The following is a 19,582-nucleotide window of genomic DNA, read 5'->3' as shown; positions in this document are numbered from 1 at the left end:
ATGGCGCTGGCCCCTGAGGCCGAATTTAATCTAAAGTCCTACCCCCTTTCAGGTACCCACTTCACTAAGAAACCCCGGGTCCTGGTTCAACAGTCATGTACTTACAAGCAGTTTCTCAAAGGGGCCAATGGGACCAACAAAATCCTAAGTGGATACATCTCTGAGTTCATTGTGAAAGCTGCAGATACCGAGCTGCTGGATTTTCTTGCACCTCCTGCTGCTTTGTGAAGACAAGAACATGCCATATGGGCGCTGGGTTCTAGTCCTGGTTGCTCCTCTTCCAGTCCAGCTCTCTGCTATATCCTGAGAAGGCATCTTGGGGAGGATGACCCAAGTGTCTGGGCCCCTGCACCCGCAGGGGAGACCAGGAAGAAGCACCTGGCTCCTGGCTTCAGATCGGTGCAGCCATTTGGGGGGTGAACCAACAGAAGGAAGACCTTTCTCTCTCTCTGTCTGTCAAAAAAAAAAAAAAAGAACATGCCTTATGGGGCTGGCGCTGTGGCGAAGTGGGTTAAAACCCTGGCCTGAGGGCCGGCGTCGCGGCTCACTAGGCTAATCCTCCACCTGTGGTGCTGGCACACCAGGTTCTAGTCCCGGTTGGGGCACCGGATTCTATCCCGGTTGCCCCTCTTCCAGGCCAGCTCTCTGCTGTGGCTAGGGAGTGCAGTGGAGGATGGCCCAAGTGCTTGGGCCCTGCACCCCATGGGAGACCAGGATAAGCACCTGGCTCCTGCCATCGGATCAGCGCGGTGCGCCGGCTGCAGTGAGCCAGCTGCGGCGGCCATTGGAGGGTGAACCAACGGCAAAAGGAAGACCTTTCTCTCTGTCTCTCTCTCACTGTCCACTCTGCCTGTCAAAAAATAAAAATAAAAAACAAAACAAAACAAAACAAAAAAACCTGGCCTGAGGTGCTGGCATCCCATATGGATGCTGGTTCTAGTCCCAGCTGCTCCTCTTCCAATACAGCTCTCTGTGTGGCCTGGGAAAGCAGTAGAAGATGGCCCAAGTCCATGGGCCCCTGCACCCATGTGGGAGACTCAGAAGAAGCTCCTGGCTCCTGGCTACAGATTAATGCAGTTCCCGTTGTGCAGCCATCTGGGGAGTGAACCAGCAGCTGGAAGACCTCTCTGTCTTTACCTCTCTCTGTAACTTTGTCTTTCAAATAAAAAAAATTTTTTTTCTTTTTTTTTTTTTTAAAAGAACAATGCCTTGTGTGTTTGTTCGCTCTAAGCAGACTCTGGTGCAGGCCTGGGGGGAGTCTCCAGGCCTGGCATTGCTTGTTCTGCCAAGAACAAAGAAGGCTCACAAGGAAAGCAGAATATCTGTCCATTCAGCTGTCTACTGAAAGGCTCTTAGTATATACCTGTGACTTCTGCCACGTCTTCCATGCTGAATCCTCCCTGAGGTTGTGTATCATACTGTCTCTGGTAGTGCATAGTATTTTAAGCTGCCTTTTATTATTATTAAATAGTATTATTAAAATACTGTAGTATTAAATTTCATCTCTGGAGTTTCATATGGATTTGGGGTTGTTTTCTCCATCTTCTCTTCCACCCTTTCTCTTTGCCATTTTATTCCCCCTGTGAATAATTAACCCAAGCACAAAACACGTGGATGCAGAGTGGAGGCAGCAGTCAAAGGCAGAACAACCAGGGGAAATCTGAGTCAGGAAAGAGATCAAGTTCCAGCTTTCATCCTCTGACCTCCTACTGTGTGCAGGGCATGACAGGAGTAAACACTGGCCACTCTGTCTCCCTTGTGCCTGATATACAGAATCAGCAGATGCATATTAAAATGAATGAGGTGGCTTCTCTTACTCTCTAGGGGATTGTGGACCAACTGGGAAGAAAGCACACATTCTCTGAGGTTGTTAAACTTATGTCCAAATGTTATTTACTAATGTACCACTGCTGATAGCTTTTGCTGTGATGTGCAGTTAGTCCAACCTGACTGCCCCTGAGGGTGGCATGGGATTCCACAGGCAGCTGGCTGAGTGAAGCAAGGCAGTTGATCTAGGTCATAAAAGAGTCACGAGCAGTAAAGGCTCAGAGGGTCAGGAGGTTCTGGAATGAAAGACTCTGGGAAGATCATGGAGAATGGCTGGAAGCTATAGTGTGGATGACAGAATCCAGGGAAACACCCTTTCTCTGGTGAAAGGCGATGTCTTCAGTGGACACTTGGTACCAGCTGTGAGGGCTCTTACCCTGTCTCCTGCCACAACATGTGTCATATGGATTCTTTATCACATCAGGTTGCTCATGTGCTTTTCATTCTTTTGAGCATCATAATAAAAATGTCTTCATATTTCCCATTTAAAAAATTGTGGCATCCTCAAACAGGAAGGCACGCCTCAGCAATACAGAGGAACATCCAGCTTGTACTTGTCACAATATAAGGGATTCTCAAAACTCTTATGCTGAATGAAGATAGTCACAAAAATATATACATTAGAACTGCAATACGAATAAAGTGTTCACTAGTGATGCCTAGGATTTGGGGTGAAATTAATACTCTCTTACCTGAGGGTTAACTATCACCACTTTCTTGATTTGTATACCATTAGTGTCATGTACTTTCCTATACATATTTCAATAGCTCCAGTGTTCTACAATTATTATTTTCATAGTTAATAGTCACTTAGATTTACCCAAATGGTTAACTGGAAGGATTTCATTTTTATCCTCCTCCCTTCCTACTTTCTTTCTATGCTGTGGCTTTTGCTGGAATAACTGGGTTCTGTTTCTTTGTATTGCCAGTTATTGCTTGCTTTTCTGTGTTCTGCTTGGGGAAAGGATTTTTTAAATTGTTTTCAGATTTATATGTTGTATGTCAAGTAAACATGTCTCTGAGGTAGGGTAAATCAGAATCTATTCCTAGATGTTGGGGCCAAGTATTGTGCAGGTGAATAATGCACTCTCAAAAACTTTTTCCATAAACTCAACTGAACTCTGCAACATTGCAGAATAAGAAAGAAATGCATTATTGCACATGACCTACTATATTAAGGTGACCCTATTATATTAGTGTCTTCCTCTAAACAGTGAATTCCTCAAGTGTGGCATTTGGATATGGAAAATTCTGCATCCATAGTGAGTAGCATAGTTACTATGATATGTAGGGGCTGAAAAACTAGATTTGTTTAAATTCAGTTTATAGGATTTGTCCAGCCTCTGTATAACTAAATCAAGAATCAAGAATTGAAATAAGCTTTCAAAAATACTGCAATATTAACAGAATAGCAGAGTATTCAGTTCCCAAATGTTACTATTAAAATTACTGTACAAACATCCTGGAGCTCTGCAATTTTAATCTTGGTTTGTACAAAGTTGTACAAAATATGCACCCTCTAGGTAAACAAAGGGTGTGCCCAGTTATTTCTATTGCCTCAGGACATGAAAGTAGAATTTTCCTCTTTGGTGTTTAGGATTTTCTTTTCTTTATTTTTTTTTGTCAGCTTTTACATGTAGAATTTACTGTATGCATTCTTTTCCAATATATGGAAGAACTGTGAGCTTCTCTAAGGTGAATCTAATACCATGTTCATCACTGAAGACCAGTACTTCCCACATTGCTGCTATCTACAGACTCAGTACATCTTTGCTGAAATGAATGAATGAATGAATAAATAAATCATTGGTTAGCACACCACTTAAAAGTTACTGTACTCCTGAATTGTTCAACTGATTTCCAAGTTGTAATCACTAGTATTTGATTTTCAGAGTTACTCTAATGGGTAACAATTAATTTTGGTTGCATGTTGCATATCTTCACATATTAATAAGAGTCTGCCACAGAAATAAATCTGTCCTTCTAAAGTGGCTATAGCTCTATTTTGCAAAATGTAGTCTGCACTAACAGAATAAAGGACCAAGGTGAACACACAATTGCCTTTCTTCTTCCTGTCTTTGAACTGTTAGTGATGCTCATTTGCTGAATGAGATCCTGATGCTGATTCAAAACTAATGAGAGTTTGTGTCATTAACCTAGATCCTTATTACCAACAACAAAAATGATCACTGGAACAAAAACCTTGTTATTTGCAGCAACATGAGTATGGGACTAGAGGTCATCATGTTAAGTGAAATAAGTCAAGCCCAGAAAGATAAGTACTGCATGATCTCATGCATGTGCAGAAGACAGAAAAGTTGATCTCATAGAAGTTGACAGTATAATGTTGGTTACCAGACACTGGGAACGTAGAGAGGGAGTGAGGGATGAGGAAAGGTTGATTAAGGAAACTAAGATATGGCTAGATAGGAGTAAGTAGTTCTGGGGTTCTATTGCATGACAGTGGGAATTTTGAATGATAATGTACTCAGTATTTTCTAAAAATGATAAGAATGGATTTTTAAAAATGTTTTCACCAAAACGAAATCTTCAATATTTGAATAAAGAGATATTTTTACCCTGATTGGAGATTATGCAATATATACATGTGTAGGAACATCATTTGGCATCCCATAAACACGTATAATTTTATGTGTCAGTTAAAAATAACATAAAATTTTAAAGAATTCTTTTTTAACAGATAAAGGTGAAAAAAGGAGGTCCTATAAATATTACAGACCACAAGGACAGAACAGATCAAACATTCATGGAACAGTATCATTATAGGACCAAATAAGGAAGAGGACAAAGAGCTTCATCAGGAAAAGATGACAAAGAAGGTCAAATATAAGTTGGCTGTAGATGTTTGGATTGATTTCTGGTGTTTCTATTCTGTTCCATTGGTCTATCCATCTGTTTCTGTACCAGTACCATGCTGTTTTGATAACAACTGCCCCGTAGTATGTCCTGAAATCTGGTATTGTGATGCCTCTGGCTTTGTTTTTGTTGTACAAGATTGCTTTGGCTATTTGAGGTCTTCTGTGTCTCCATATGAATTTCAGCATCATTTTTTCCAGATCTGAGAAGAAGGTCTTTGGTATCTTGATTGGTATTGCATTGAATGTATAAATTGCTTTTGGGAGAATGGACATTTTGATGATATTGATTCTTCCAATCCATGAGCATGGAAGATTTCTCCATTTTTTGGTATCCTCTTCTATTTCTTTCTGTAAGGTTTTGTAATTTTCATCGTAGAGATCTTTAACGTCTTTGGTTAAGTTTATTCCAAGGTATTTGATTGTTTTTGTAGCTATTGTGAATGGGATTGATCTTAGAAGTTCTTTCTCTGCTGTGGCATTGCCTGTGTATACAAAGGCTGTTGATTTTTGTGCATTGATTTTATATCCTGCTACTTTGCCAAACTCTTCGATGAGTTCCAGCAGTCTCTTAGTAGAGTTCTTTGGGTCCCCTAAATAAAGAATCATATCATCTGCAAAGAGGGATAGTTTGAGTTCTTCCTTCCTGATTTGTATCCCTTTAATTTCTTTTTCTTGCCTAATAGCTCCGGCTAAAACTTCCAGAACTATATTAAATAGCAGTGGTGAGAGTGGGCATCCCTGTCTGGTACCAGATCTCAGTGGAAATGCTTCCAACTTTTCCCCATTCAATAGGATGTTGGCCGTGGGTTTTTCATAAAGTGCTTTGATTGTATTGAGGAATGTTCCTTCCATACCCAGCTTGCTTAGAGTTTTCATCATGAAAGGGTGTTGTATTTTATCAAATGCTTTCTCTGCGTCTATTGAGAGAATCATATGGTTTTTCTTCTGCAGTCTGTTAAGAAGGGAGAAGCATGGCTCAGACATGTGGACTGAGGGAGGAGGTAACAGGGGAGGGTGACTTTGCACCTAGATCTTCCTACATAAGATAAAGCCTTACTTCTTTTTTTAATAGTTTTTTTTTTTTTTGACAGGCGGAGTGGACAGTGAGAGAGACAGACAGAGAGAAAGGTCTTCCTCTGCCGTTGGTTGTAGTTGATCTTCTCTACATGGATTTGCCAAGTGACAGAAGCAAGGCTTTATTGGGCCAGCGCCGCGGCTCAATAAAGCCTTACTTCTGTCACTTGGCAAATCCATGTAGGGATGATCAACTACAAATGTAGCCATTTCAGTTCAAAGTTCCAGAGCCCTTTTACTCATCATGTTAATCCTTTTCTTAGGGGACCTAATCCAATAATAATCACAGTATAATAGTTTCCTTAGCATAATTTCCCAGGAATAGTAGATTCAGTTAGTTGTCATATTGTACCAATTAAAGTGCCACTAATAATATCATCAGGAAACAAATTTCACTGAAATCTCACCAGCATTACGGATTATTTGTAGAAAATTTAGATGGTTTTTATTTACACTTAAGATTACTTAAAACTTTAGGTTGTCTAACCTATCTGCTGCATTTAATATACAACTTATAGAATTTTGGAAAACAGAGCAAGAACAATCTGGAAATGTTATTTACATTTGTCTTAGGCCTTGAGCTTCTTTTCCATTAAAAGGAACACAAAAGAAGGATGAAATCCATCAAAGTGAGCTAACAGACAAAACTGACAAGCTTTACCTACATTCAAACTTACAGGATGAGGTAGAAAAATAATAGGAGGTGGCAAGGCCATTAGTGGTGGCTCACTTCCAGTTCAGCACAGCACAGCATGTTTGCTAAAGTCAGGGGACAGGAAAGCAAGAGAGAAGGAATTGTGAGCAGAACAAGTACATAGAGGGTCCAAGTACAATGCTGACCCCAGACCAGCCACTGTAGAGCGATGAGATTGTGGGGCCCAGGCCCTGGTTGGGAATACTGTTGTAGTTTGGATACTTCAAGGTTCACAACCTGTGGTGTAATGATCATATTCCGAATACAGAGCACTCATCAAATGTGTGGCACTTACTGCCTACAAAAGCAATTTTTAAAAAGAGATGCTTGATTTAGTAGTGTCAAACTGGAAACAACGCAAATGAAAACTGTATCAATAAAAAGAACAAACCACTATTTCATGCAGTAACACGGATAAGTTCATGGGAATAATGATTAAGAAAGGCGCTATAGATTGAAGTGTTCTTTGTTGAGTATGTAGGGCAGATTTCAAAGTGGCTACCTCCCCATCTCCTTCCCAGAAGTATGAGAGCATTTTTCTCATATTTCACTAATAGAACTTGCTTTTCTCCTGGAGTTAAAACAAAGAAAAAGGGTCAGCTCCACTCTCCATCTAAGACTAGGCAGTTACTGGGTTTTTAAATCTCAGACTTAGACACACAACAATGACAATACCAGATGCTGTCAAAGACACAGAAAAATAGCAGCTTTCTTTCATTGCTGGTGAAAATGGGAAATAGTATAGCTACTTTGAATGACACTTTGGTAATTTTAGACAAAGCTAAACATGTCATATAACCAATCCATCAACTGTCCTAGGTTTATGTGAATAATAGGAAACTTTATGTTCACGTTAGAACCTGCACATGAGTATTTAGAGCAGCTTTATTCATAATAGACCTGAATGGGAAGTAACCAAGATGTCCACCACTAAGTAAATGGACAAACAAAATTGTGGTTAAAGTAATACCAGGGAGCATGAGAAGACTTGGAGGAACTCTAAACATCTAATGCTAGAAAGCTCTGAAAACCTATATATCATATGATTTCAGCTGTGGCACAATTTTAAAAGTTAAAACTACAGAGACAGTGAACAGATTAGTGGTTAACTAGGCTGAAGGGGCACAGAAGACATGAATGAGTAAACACAGGAGGTCTTTAAATAAATGCTGAAACCATCCTGTGTGATATTAAAATGGAGATTCATGACTTTTGTCAAAACCCATAGAACTACACCATACAAAAAAATGAACTCGAATGCAAACTGTGGAGGTCAGCTAATAATAATGTTTCAATATTGGCTCATCAGTCATAAAAATGTGCCATGATGATGATACTAATAACAGGAGAAACTGTTGGGTGGGTGGGTGGGGGGATATGTCAAAATCCTGTATGCTACCTGTTCAGTTTATATGGAAACCTGGAATTGTTCTACAAAATGTCTATTGATTTTTTTAATCTACAGATTTTATTTTTTCAATTTTTACTTCATTTTATTTAAGGTAAACAAATTTCATGTATTTCATATACACATATTTAGGAACATGGTGATTACTGATATTTTTTAATCAGGATGCAACTGTTCACACAGTATTGGTGGCATCCTGGGACAGTACGGTTAATATGGCATGTTGACTGCACCAACCTGGAGTCAGAAGAGTTGGTCTGTTCCACACATGTGCATTTATCTGCAGGTACTGGGAATACCCCTGGAGTCCAGGTAGTGACCACCTGGGTCAGAGTAGTTTATCCCATGACACTGTAGGGAGACCAGGGGCATCTTAAGGACAAGGAGAAACCACTGAGCTGTCCGGTCACTTTGCAAACTTGCAGTCATTGAGACTTCACAACCAACCAGCAACACCTACATGTAAACCAGAATGAGAATGGGGGAATCTGAGGGTGGCAGGGTGAGTTCCCTGTCTGAACGATAAAACAGCTCCAGAGAGTTGTGTAATAATGGGAAAGAATTAGAAACCAAAAAAACTTGGGTGACAACTAGAACAGCTGAGGACTAGAAGATACCAGAGTTTGAGCCAACAACCCTTTCTATTAACAGCCACCCACCAACCAAACCTACCAGAGAGGACAGACATACTGTAAAGCTGCAGACTGTTCCCATAGGTGTTCCCATGGGGTGAGAAGCAACTCCCAACCCCTTTATTCTCACTTAAAAATACATTCATTATCAACTTTCACTGGTCACATTAAGTCCTATATTTGGGCAATGTTGGACATTGATGTGAATAAGCTGGGGCACTGCAAACCCAGAGACCAGTTCACAAATTTATCTATCTATTCATGCCTTGCAGAAGCCAGCACACTAAAAATGATGGCTGAGCTCCTCAGACTAAAGTAATCCATCTGCAGTTCTTCTCTTTGCTTCATCCTCATGGTCAATACAAGTGACCCAGGAACCAGAAGGCAGGTGCATGGGAAATACCTGAACTGGCTCTGCACCTACTTTGCTGCTTCTTCTCAATAACTCCTTAAGTGAGCTTCATAAGCCAAGGACCTGGGATGTGCTCCTTATTCAGTCCGCTTCCAGAAAAGACCTGACATCAGATAGTTTCCAGTAAATGCTCAGTGGAGGACGGTATTTGCTACAAGAGCCTGGTGTACCAAGAATTCCATGATATCTTGTCAACTTTTAGTCTTACAGAACCTCAGGATGGGAGGCTATGAAAAATTTTCAAAAATGAATGTTCTTTCCAAACTTTATGCTGGCAGCTGAAGCAAATATTCATGGAAACATTAAAGTTGCCATCTAAACCCATGCAGAAGGCCTTTCCAGTACAGCACAACTGACTTAGCCTGAACACATGCAGGCGGTACAAAGAGGGTATAATGTGTAAGTCAAGGAGGTTAAAATGACAGAAGTGTGGCAGCAAGGACAAAAATGAGAAAATGAAAGGGAGGGAGGATTGGAATGAGGACAGGCAAGAGAGAGAGAGGCAGACATGAAGAAGATCTAGAAAGAGCTACTATCAACAACTTAAGTCAAATAGATTATCTTGACCACTCTGCATTTCACTGATGGCACACCGTGGTCATGGTGGATAAGCAGGACCAGTGGTCCTTGGTTCAAACTTGTATTTTAACAGTAAGAGGATCCTCAGTCTTAAACTGCTAACTGCAAAGCTGCTCTATGGTTTTTGCTTTTTTTGGATCAGTAAGCTCCCCACATCCTTCCCCAAATAGGCAAGGAGGCTCTTGGTACACTGCAAGAGCACAGTGACTGTACAAGATGTACTTCCAAGGCAGGAGTGGACAGCACACCAGGGTGAAGGCCATGAACACACCATACTGAGCCTTCAGATACCACCATGAAGACAGGAAGCCATAATCTCCTGGCATGTGCCCAGGTCTCTGAGAACCTTCTTTATGTTTAAATGGAATTTGTTTTTCTCTGGAAATGTTTTTCTCTGGAAATGCTCTAGTCAAACTGTTCCAAAAATGTAATGGGGATGGGGGACATTCAAACGAATTTATTGAGGCCGATAATAACTTTATTCCCAAACTAGACAAGAACATAACAAAAAAGAAAACTACAAACCAATATCCATGATGAACATAGACGCAAAAATTAATGACAAAAGTCTAGGAAATCAAATCCAACATCCTATTAAAAAAAAAAAAACACCAAAAAGCATACATTATGATCAACTGGGAATTTCTCCAGGAATGCAGGGACGGTTCAACAACCACAAATCAATGAACATATGACATCATCATATGATCACCTCAGTTAATGCAGAAAAAGCACTCAATAAACTGAACATCCATTCATGATAAAACTTTGAACAAATTAGGGATGGAAGTTGCACACCTCGACACAATAAGCCTATTTAGGAAATTCTCATAGCCAACAACATATTGAATGGGAAAACGCTGACAGCATTTCATCCATGATCTAGAACCAGACAAGGATGTTCACTCTCATGGTTCTTAATATAGTACCAGAAGTTTTAGAGCAATAAGGAGAGAGAAATAAATTAAAGGGACACAGATAGGAAAGAAGAAGTCAAGTAGTCTGTGTATGTAAATGGCATGATTCTATATACAGACCTACAGGCTCTATCAAGAGACTAATAACCAGGGCCAGCACCGTGGCTCACTTGGTTAAACCTCCTTCTGCAGTGCCAGCATCCCATATGGGTGCTGGGTTCTAGTCCTGGTTGCCCCTCTTCCAGTGCAGCTCTCTGCTATGGCCCAGGAGGGTAGTGGAGGACAGCCCAAGTGCTTGGGCCCCTGCACCCTCATGGGAGACCAGGAAGAAGCACCTGGCTCCTGGCTTTGATCAGCACAGCGCTGCCTGTAGTGACCATTTGGAGAGTGAACCAACGGAAGGAAGACCTTTCTCTCTGTCTCTCTCACTAAAGCTGTCAAATAAATTTTAAAAATTAGAAAAAACAAACAAATAAATACATGAAAAGAGACTACTAACCAATATTAACCAACTTTAACAATGGTGCATCACACAATAAACACGTAAAAATTTGCATTTTTATTCACCAATAAATTAGTTGAGATAGAGTATATAAGCAATTCCATTCCAAAAGCTACAAAAACCTACTGTGTAATCAATTCAACCAAGGATGTGAAAAACTTCCACAATGAAAACTACAAGCAACTAATGAAAAATACTGAAGACACACTCACAAAACACACACACACATAAGCAGTCAATGTTCATGGACTGAAACATTAATATGAAAATATCAATACCACCCAAGGCAATTGCCATCAAAATACCAGTAACATTCTTCAAAAAACTAGAAAACACAATCCTAAAATTCATATGGAAGCCAGAAAGACACAAAGTTTGTTTGGACCTTTGTAGGAGGGCAGATTCACTTTGAAAACCTCCTCTAGTTATTTCATTAATCTGAATCTCAATAGTTCAGGCTTTTTCCAAATTCAATTTTGAGCAGAAGTAACAAGGCTGGTGAAGAGAAATGTGAACCGCAGACTCATGTTTCAAGACTCATTTGAAAAGACTGGTAGGACTAAAAACCCAGAGTCCTTAGCGGGCCTTGAACTAAAAGCTTTCAGTGAGCAAATGAGGGAATGAATGGTTTCCCAGCCTACACAGACCTTGCGCCTCCGTGCACCTTCTCCTGCCCCCAGGCTGCAGCACCCCCGGGCCCTGTACCTCCTCCAACCCCGCAGCTCAGGAAGACACAGAGGACAGGGCTCCTAGGGACACGTCTCCAGCTCCTGTCCGGTGCAATCAAACCCTGACAGATCTCGAAGCTCCCAAGTTGAAGAACACTCAGGCCCACGCGCAGAAGGAACCGATCATTCCTGTGAGAGACCGGACAGATGAAGGCAGCATTTCCTACGGCCCGATCCACGCAGGGCGTTCTGAGACTCCTTTCCCGGCCCGGCAGCCAAGGCTGAGCTAGCTGGGCTTGCACCCGCCGGCCTGGGCGCCTGCACCGGGCCTTGGCGCTCCTTCCAGCCCCCGCACGCCGGCCACCGCCCTCCCTACCTCGTTCTTCCCAGGAAGCTGTGCGCGCCACTCCCTCGTCTTCCTCGCTCTGAGCTTCAGTTCTGAGGCCAGGATGGCGCTCTGCCCTCTGGAAACGCCGTTACTCAGCGCCATCCCGCCACGCCGCCTCCGCTCCTGGGCGCGGCCCTGGCGGCTTCTCCTTGAGCTGGTGTCCCCAGCAATGGCCTCAAGGGCCGCAGGCCGCCGCCGTCCTCAGGGGGTGAAGGCCGGGCTGAGGGCGTCAGCGGTGTGGTCGGTGTGCGCGGCCTCGGCCGCCTGAGGGACGGCGGCGCTGAGGCGCGGCTGGGCGGGGCCTGCGCCGACCCCGCACGGGGGCGTGGCCTCTGCCCACGTGGCCTTTCCCGCCATTTGAGGGCGGCTGTGGAGGCCCGGTCGGGACTGGGCCCCGGGACTCCTGGGGCCCTGGAAACAAGTCCGGGACCGCCGGCTGACTGGGGCCGGGTTCGGCCTTCGCACTGGGCCCTGGGAGCAGGCGTGCGGGGTCCCGGAGACCTTGCGGTGCTGTGCAGGAAGTGAGCTGAGCCTGCGGCACGTGACGCGTGTTGTGGCGGACAAGGCCGGACATCCTGACGTGAGGCTGCTACTCCAGGTGAGGCCATGTGGGTGTCGCACGTCCGGTGTTTGCAGCTTCCGACTGCGCACATAGTGCCGAGTAACGGATGTGTTGAGACACTGCACATGGAGACGGACGGGACGAGGCGGGCTGAGGAGACCGGAAGGGATGTGACGTGGCATCTGTGGAGATGAGTGACGTGACGTGACGGGGATGAGTGGCGGGGGAAATGTGCCGCGGCTTACAGGCAGAGAGGTTGCTGGCGGAGAGGGAGCGGAGGAGTGGTTGGAAGAGGTGGACGGTACGTGCTGACCCGAGATGCGACATGGGGTGCTGAGCTGCTGTGTGGGGCGGAGGAGACAGGACGTGGGGGACAAAAGAGACATGACGTAATGTGGGGGGCGGAGGAAACATGACGTGACGTTGAGGTGGATAGTAGATACTGTGTGAGGGGTGAAGACGTGGTGTGAGGCATAAAGACAGGACGTGGGGGTGGAGAGGAGACACCACATGAGGGGTGGAGACAGGACGTGGGAGTGGAGAGGAGGCGCGGTGCAAGGTGTGGTGCAGCGGAGTCCTAATGTGAGGATCAGAGTTGAGAAGTGACGTCATATGCGCGGCCAGGTATGAAACCAGGCTGGGGGCGGGGAGAGGGGTGCAGGGGAAAGGGATGGGACCTGTGGGCAGAGGGGATGGGCGCTCTCTGTGATGGTTTGGGTCCAGGAGCACATGAAGCCATGGTGGTGTCTAGAGCTGGGATGGAAGCCCACTCACGGCAGGGGTGCTGCTGGTTTCTGGGCCACAGACATGAGCGGTGTTGGACATACAGTGGTGGGAGTCTGTGGCATGGGCATCGTCACGATGACAGTAGCACCAGTGTCTGGAGCAGGCATATGGTGGCGCTAGGATGGAGGTGGGTCTGTGATGGCTCCACCATGAGCTCTGGGAGGCTCCTACTGCTGGGGTAAGCATTAGTGGAGACTGCAGAAGTCCTCAGTGGTGAAAGCTCATCTCCTTTCCCCCATGGATGGAGGCCATAGTCAAATGGATCCTCTTGGTGCTCACCTGTGCCAGTCTGAGCGATAGGTAACATCAGCAAAATACATTCTCTTCTGCACTTAAAGAAACAAAAAGATAGCGCATAGAGTTTATTTCCCCTCTTTGGGATGCTGTGCTACCCTGGGCTTCCACCATCCATTTCTTCCTTCTTGTTATCCTGATCCTGCCTTCCACATTGACTGCTCACTCTAGGTTCTCTCTGGCACAGCCCCTGAGGCTGCCGCAGACTTGAGGGGAAAAGCAACCTTGGCTGTGTGCGTGGTCCTTTATGACTGCTGCTCATTGGTGCTTAATTATTGGTACAGACAGATACTATATATTTTTAAAAGATTTATTTATTTATTTGTAAGGCAGAGTTAGAGAGGCAGAGGCAGAGAGAGGAAGTCTTCCATCTGTTGGTTCACTCCCCACATGGCTACAATGGCTGGAGCTGGGCTCATCTGAAGCAAGGTTCATGAGCTTCTTCCTGGTTTCCCATGCAACTGCGGTGCACAAGGATTTGGGCCATCTTGCACTGCTTTCCCAGGCCATAGCAGAGAGCTGGATTGATTTTTGGTCCATTGTTAAAGATAAAGATTACTTAATTTTCAATCCTAAACCCCTGGGTGCTTTCTAACCTACCACCATTCTGTAGTTGTATCTTTTCCAGTAAGAAAGTCCTCAATGGATTTGTTTGTCTGCTCAGTCAATTTTGATCTGTTCTGTTATCCAATCTCCAAACTATGCTGCTGCATTCTCTGCATCTTGGGATGCTTCCAGTATCAATCCATAGATTTCTTGGATATAGTTTCTCATCTATACCCAAGGAACTGGTCAGGGAAAAGATAGGAATCTCTAATTATTGTAGTTTAAAGTTTTATTCCTTTGTCTACATTATCTTTGTTTCCACTGATTTGTTTGACTTTCTTACATTTGTCTGTTTTTTGAAATTTCATATGTGGGAATTCATGTAGGGTGATAGGACCATCCAGTTAACCATTTTCTTGAGATTCCCTCAGACATGAGTATCTCTAAGGCTGTTTGGTTGATCCAATGAGATTTCCACCTTTTTGTCTAAGGTGGCAGTAGGGATAGAATATACCTGAGTGTGAGACTGAGGGTCATAGAGAGTAATGGGGCTGATGCTCTCATTGTTCAGTGGCCAGGCTACTACTCAATTCCTGTGATTTCAGATCAAAGCCTTACTGGTATCTACTTTGGGATTTCAACATCCAGGGCCTTATCTTTAACTTCTTCACAGATTAAGCCTCCAGGATCCCGCTCAGAGTGCCTTGCTGCCTAAGTTGAGGAGAGGGTGCTGCAGAAGTCTTAAGATCCATTTGCTCCACTAATAAGCTTTCATCTTCTCCCCTCTTTCTGTGCCCCACCCTCCTAGGGTATTAATGTCCTCAAGTCTGCAGGTGTTCCTAGGAGTAATGCATTTGACTTCTCATTGTTTTCCCCTGCTGCATGTTCATTAGCTGGTAGCTCCTTCTCTGATGGGTCAGTTAGCATTCTTCCTGCACTTTCTATATTCTAAAAAGATGCTGTGATTCCTTTATTTCTTTAGTCTACATAGGCCCCTCTCCCATTTTATTTCTTCCTGTGGGTTATACTTTTGCCATTTCAGTGTGGTCTGGGGAGGGAGAAGAGATAAACATAAATGGAAAATCTCCTTTGCTTTAAGAGACCACATATGATCACTTAAAATGACATGTATCTGCTAACTAATTCTTCCCTCTAAGAATTCTTTTTCTCAAATGAACTGAAGGACACACTTGGCATAATGGCTAAGATTCTGATTAGAAAGCCTACATCCCATATCAGAGTGCCTAGATCCAAGTCCTGGATCCACTCTTGATTTCAGCTTCCTAGTAATGCAATCCTGAGAGGCAGCAGTTATTGCCTCTCAGGTGAACAACAGCAACAAAAAACTAATGTAAATGCAATGTGAAAAATATCAAGCACACAAACTTGCTCCTCAAAAGCAGTTTGTTATATGTTTTCATCATGAATTGACTCATTGGTTTACTTAAATGTCCAAAATGATTTGTGCATGGATAATCAGTATACACGCTTTTTTGTGTGCTGATTTCCTGGGGGCATAGGATCACCTGGTACATCATCAGGTTAATTAGAGACCAGAGGGAGTCTGCCTGAGGATGGGTCAGAAAAATTGAGTATGTGCTCCTCATTGAAGATCTGATCAGTATCTTAGCTCCCCCACCAGTAAACTGACAGGACACAGCTGAGACCCAAAGTCTGCACTCAAATGTGAAACTACCAGGAGAGCCTCACCTGTAGGTGACCCATTAACACCCTCTCAAGAACTCTTCCTAGCTTCCTCCCTCCCTCCTTGGCTATGAATGAACCTAGAGAGATTTTAATTGAAAGGACCTCTGAGCTTGCCCCAGGAAATGCCTTCAGGGTTTCTCAGAGGTTTCCAAGCCTCTGCTCCCCAAGAGCTCTTGCAACTTCATTTATGCACTAAAGAACCTTCTGGCTCAGGGGCAATTTAGAAAACTCATTAAAGGACACAGCTGGGAAGTTGCCCTAGTTGTCTTGGCAAAGATGGAAAAAAAGAAAAACCTTTTTAATTGATCTCAAAGGAGTAGAAACGATAGAATCTGCTTCAGGATGTAAGTGTCTGAAAGAATCTCCTTGTGGAGTTCATTAAAACTTTGTCACTATTAATTACAGCAGTAGCATGCTCAGCAGGCAACTGCTCAGGAGACCGTGGGGTGCTTGGCCTTTTGGGAAAAGGACCTCTTACTTAGCTGTGGGCATTAGGGTAGATGTTTCAGTGGAGTGGGGGAGACATCCTCCTAGGAGACTAGAGTTACAAGTAGCTTATCAATGGATTACACTCTTTCCTCATTCACAAATTGAGATAGAAGAATAATAGTGCAAATAAACTTCAGTATATTCCAGACACAGTGGTAAGTTTGTTACATGCATTTTTAGTTATCATCAAAAAATATTTAAAAGTAAATATCTGTTACCACTCTGTTCTTAAAAGAGGCAAGTTCAACCAAGTTAATTAACTCATCCAGGGTCATACACGTCTAAGTTTGTGGAAAATACAAAAAATGTTGAATTTCATGGATATGAGAGGGTATTCAAAATGCTGATGAAAACTGTATATGATGAAAAAATTAAGCAGGGACTCCAAAATTTTTCTAATAAAATAAGCTGATTTTTAATTTTTCTTGAACTTTTTGAAATATCCTGGTATAAATAACAGATCAAGAATTTAAAATTGATTCAATTTTTTTCAACTCTTTTTTTTTTGCTGATATGGAATGATGTGTAAAGGCAAGTATGCTTTCTTAATATCCATTAACAGTCCCAGATCACCACCTGATCAACCTCTCTCTGCATATTTTAGAAACAGCATGGAAGACAAAACAGGGCAACTTTACATGAAGACGTTACAATATAGGATGTGAGTTAGAACTTCGAATTATCTGAAGTTAGCATTTAATGCTGCTAGCATATACCTGTCCCAGTCCTTATTAATGTGAGGTCTAACTCCACTAAGTCTTGCCAAGACAAGATAGAGGTTCATAGAATTTATTTTGGAAATGCCAAGGGGAAAATGGGTGAGAGAACTAGATAAGACTGGAACAACCATTGAACACAGCTCTGCTTCCTGTGAAGAAGAGATAGAAGACAGCAAGCTAGTCATCTGAACCACTGAATGCCCCAGCAAGAAAAAAGGTCACAGTTATGGTATTTTGAAGAAAGTTAATAAAGAGAGGATTTACAAACTTATGAACAGAGTAGGGGAGAAACCTCAAGTAAATGTGCAGCATCCCATTGTAAGATCCTGGGCTGGTAATCCAACTTCTAGGCCCTAAGGAAAAGAGAGTATTGCTATTGCCATGTGGTAATAAGGATGATTATTTGAAAGAATGACCCGATAGGAAACAGACTTTCGGGTTAGTAGGACCAAACCACACTAACTGTACATGAAGTGAATGGATACTCTCAGTATCCTCTCTTGTTGCTCTCTTTTGCTTCCCATGAGCCAGACCCAAAAGGAAACCAAAGAGCAACCGAGTCCTATGATATAGTTGTTACAGATCAGTCTTAGGGGTTACAGAGCAGTGTGCATATGGATAAAAGATTGTCCACCAATTGATGTAAAAACGAATGACAAAATTACAAAATCATGATTTGATAGCCTACTTAATAATTTTTTCATATAGTAAATGGATGCTAAAGTAATTGGCTGAAAATATCTTAGGAAACAGCATCTTCACATAGCCTCCAAGATTTAATTTCTGATGTACTTACTCCTAACAAAGGGGTGGGAAGGAAGGTCGCACTATGATGGGGAAATCTGGTGGAAACCACTAAAGCACATCATTAATACCTAGGCACACTTGTATCATGTACCTCCTGATGTGATGCACTGAGAAAATCACAACATCACCCATGTGGAATTTTTCCCCCAAAAGTTCCATTTGAATCTAAGAAGGATTCAAATTTGAGATTATTCTACAAAATAACTCTTGTAAATTCTTCAAGCAATGTCAATGATGTGAAAAACAAGTTGAGAGAACCATTCAAGATGAAATGAGACTAAACAGTTAAGAAATTAAAACACAGGCGGGTGCCGTGGCTCACTTGACTAATCCTCCGCCTGCGCCTGCGGCACTGGCACGCCTAGTCCCAGTTGGGGAGCCAGATTCTGTCCTGGTTGCTCCTCTTCCAGTCCAGCTCTCTGCTGTGGCCCAGGAGGGCAGTGGAGGATGGCCCAAGTGCTTGGTTCCTGCACCCGTGTGAGAGACCAGGAGGAAGCACCTAGCTCCTGGCTTCAGATCGGTGTAGCTCCAGTCGTGGCGGCCATTTCGGGTGTGAACCAATGGAAGGAAGACCTTTCTCTCTCTCTCACTGTCTAACTCTATGTGTCAAAATAAATTTTAATAAAAAGCAAGAAAAAGAAATGAAATGTATGTATATTGGAAAGGAGGGAAAAAAGGTCCTTATCCTAGATAACAGGATTGTGTGTGCTCAGTATAATAATCAATAAAAGTGATGAGAGCACATGTGTTACCTTCTCCTGTTTTTAAAGGCAAACCATTCAGTCTTTCACTTTGAGGGAGTTTCTGTCTATCCATAATTTGATGAGAATTTGTAACATTAGTTGATTTTGAAAATGATTTTTTCTATATCTCTCAAGATTGTAATAGCATTTTTATTTTTAATTGTTTAAATGGTACATTATACTAGCTAATTATCAAACATTAAACTAATCTTCCATTCCCAGAATAAATGTCAATTAAAGATATGTTGAGGATTTGAGTGTATTTTATGTCTCAGATATTGTAGTTTTCATTTTTAGGATTTTGGTCTGCATTTATTTAATTTTTCATATTCTTCTGATGATATTTTGCCTCTTCCTTTTTGAACATATTGTGTAAATTTATGGCACCTTGATTAGTGCCTTTGTCTATTAATTCTACCACTTGGATTCATTTCTGGATCACATTTTTCTGAAATTTTTGCATGCTTGAAAATATTTTATTATAAACATTATAATTTTATGCATGGCCTTTCTTACGGTCTTGATAATTTCTTATATTGCCTTTAAAAATTTTTGAGTTTTATTCTGGAATGTAATTAAGGATGAGGAAACAATCTTTTCCTTTTGGGGTTAGCTACTATACAGCGTGAAATGTTAAACTTACAGGCAAGACAGGTTTCTGCAGATAAAGAAGTTGTGGAAAATTTGTAAAGTTGTATAATCTTTGTTATTCAGGTCATGAACAGCCTTTAATCTATGGCTTTTTAAATTCCAACTGTTGTTCCCACCATTGATTCCCACTTTCTAAGGACTTTATTCAATGGCTTACATTTTAAGAGGTGTTTGTATTCTAGCTGATGGGAATACAAATTATTTCTCGTCCAATGTGACTTTTGAAAATTGTTTCCCATTCTTTTCTCCTGGCACCCTTAGTTGTCTTACAGAGACATGCTGCTCAGTACTCAGCTAT

At 42.4% G+C, this 19,582-nt stretch overlaps 1 pseudogene; it reads left to right on the top strand.

Annotated features, from left to right (window-relative positions):
• LOC133761947 (NHP2-like protein 1) lies at nt 1-11,718 on the top strand (annotated as a pseudogene).
• Nucleotides 11,719-19,582: the final 7,864 nt, after the last annotated feature.

The sequence above is a fragment of the Lepus europaeus genome, chromosome 1 (assembly GCF_033115175.1).
Source record: "Lepus europaeus isolate LE1 chromosome 1, mLepTim1.pri, whole genome shotgun sequence".
Classification (NCBI taxonomy): Eukaryota; Metazoa; Chordata; class Mammalia; order Lagomorpha; family Leporidae; genus Lepus; species Lepus europaeus.
This window is presented reverse-complemented; position numbering and strand designations above follow the sequence as displayed.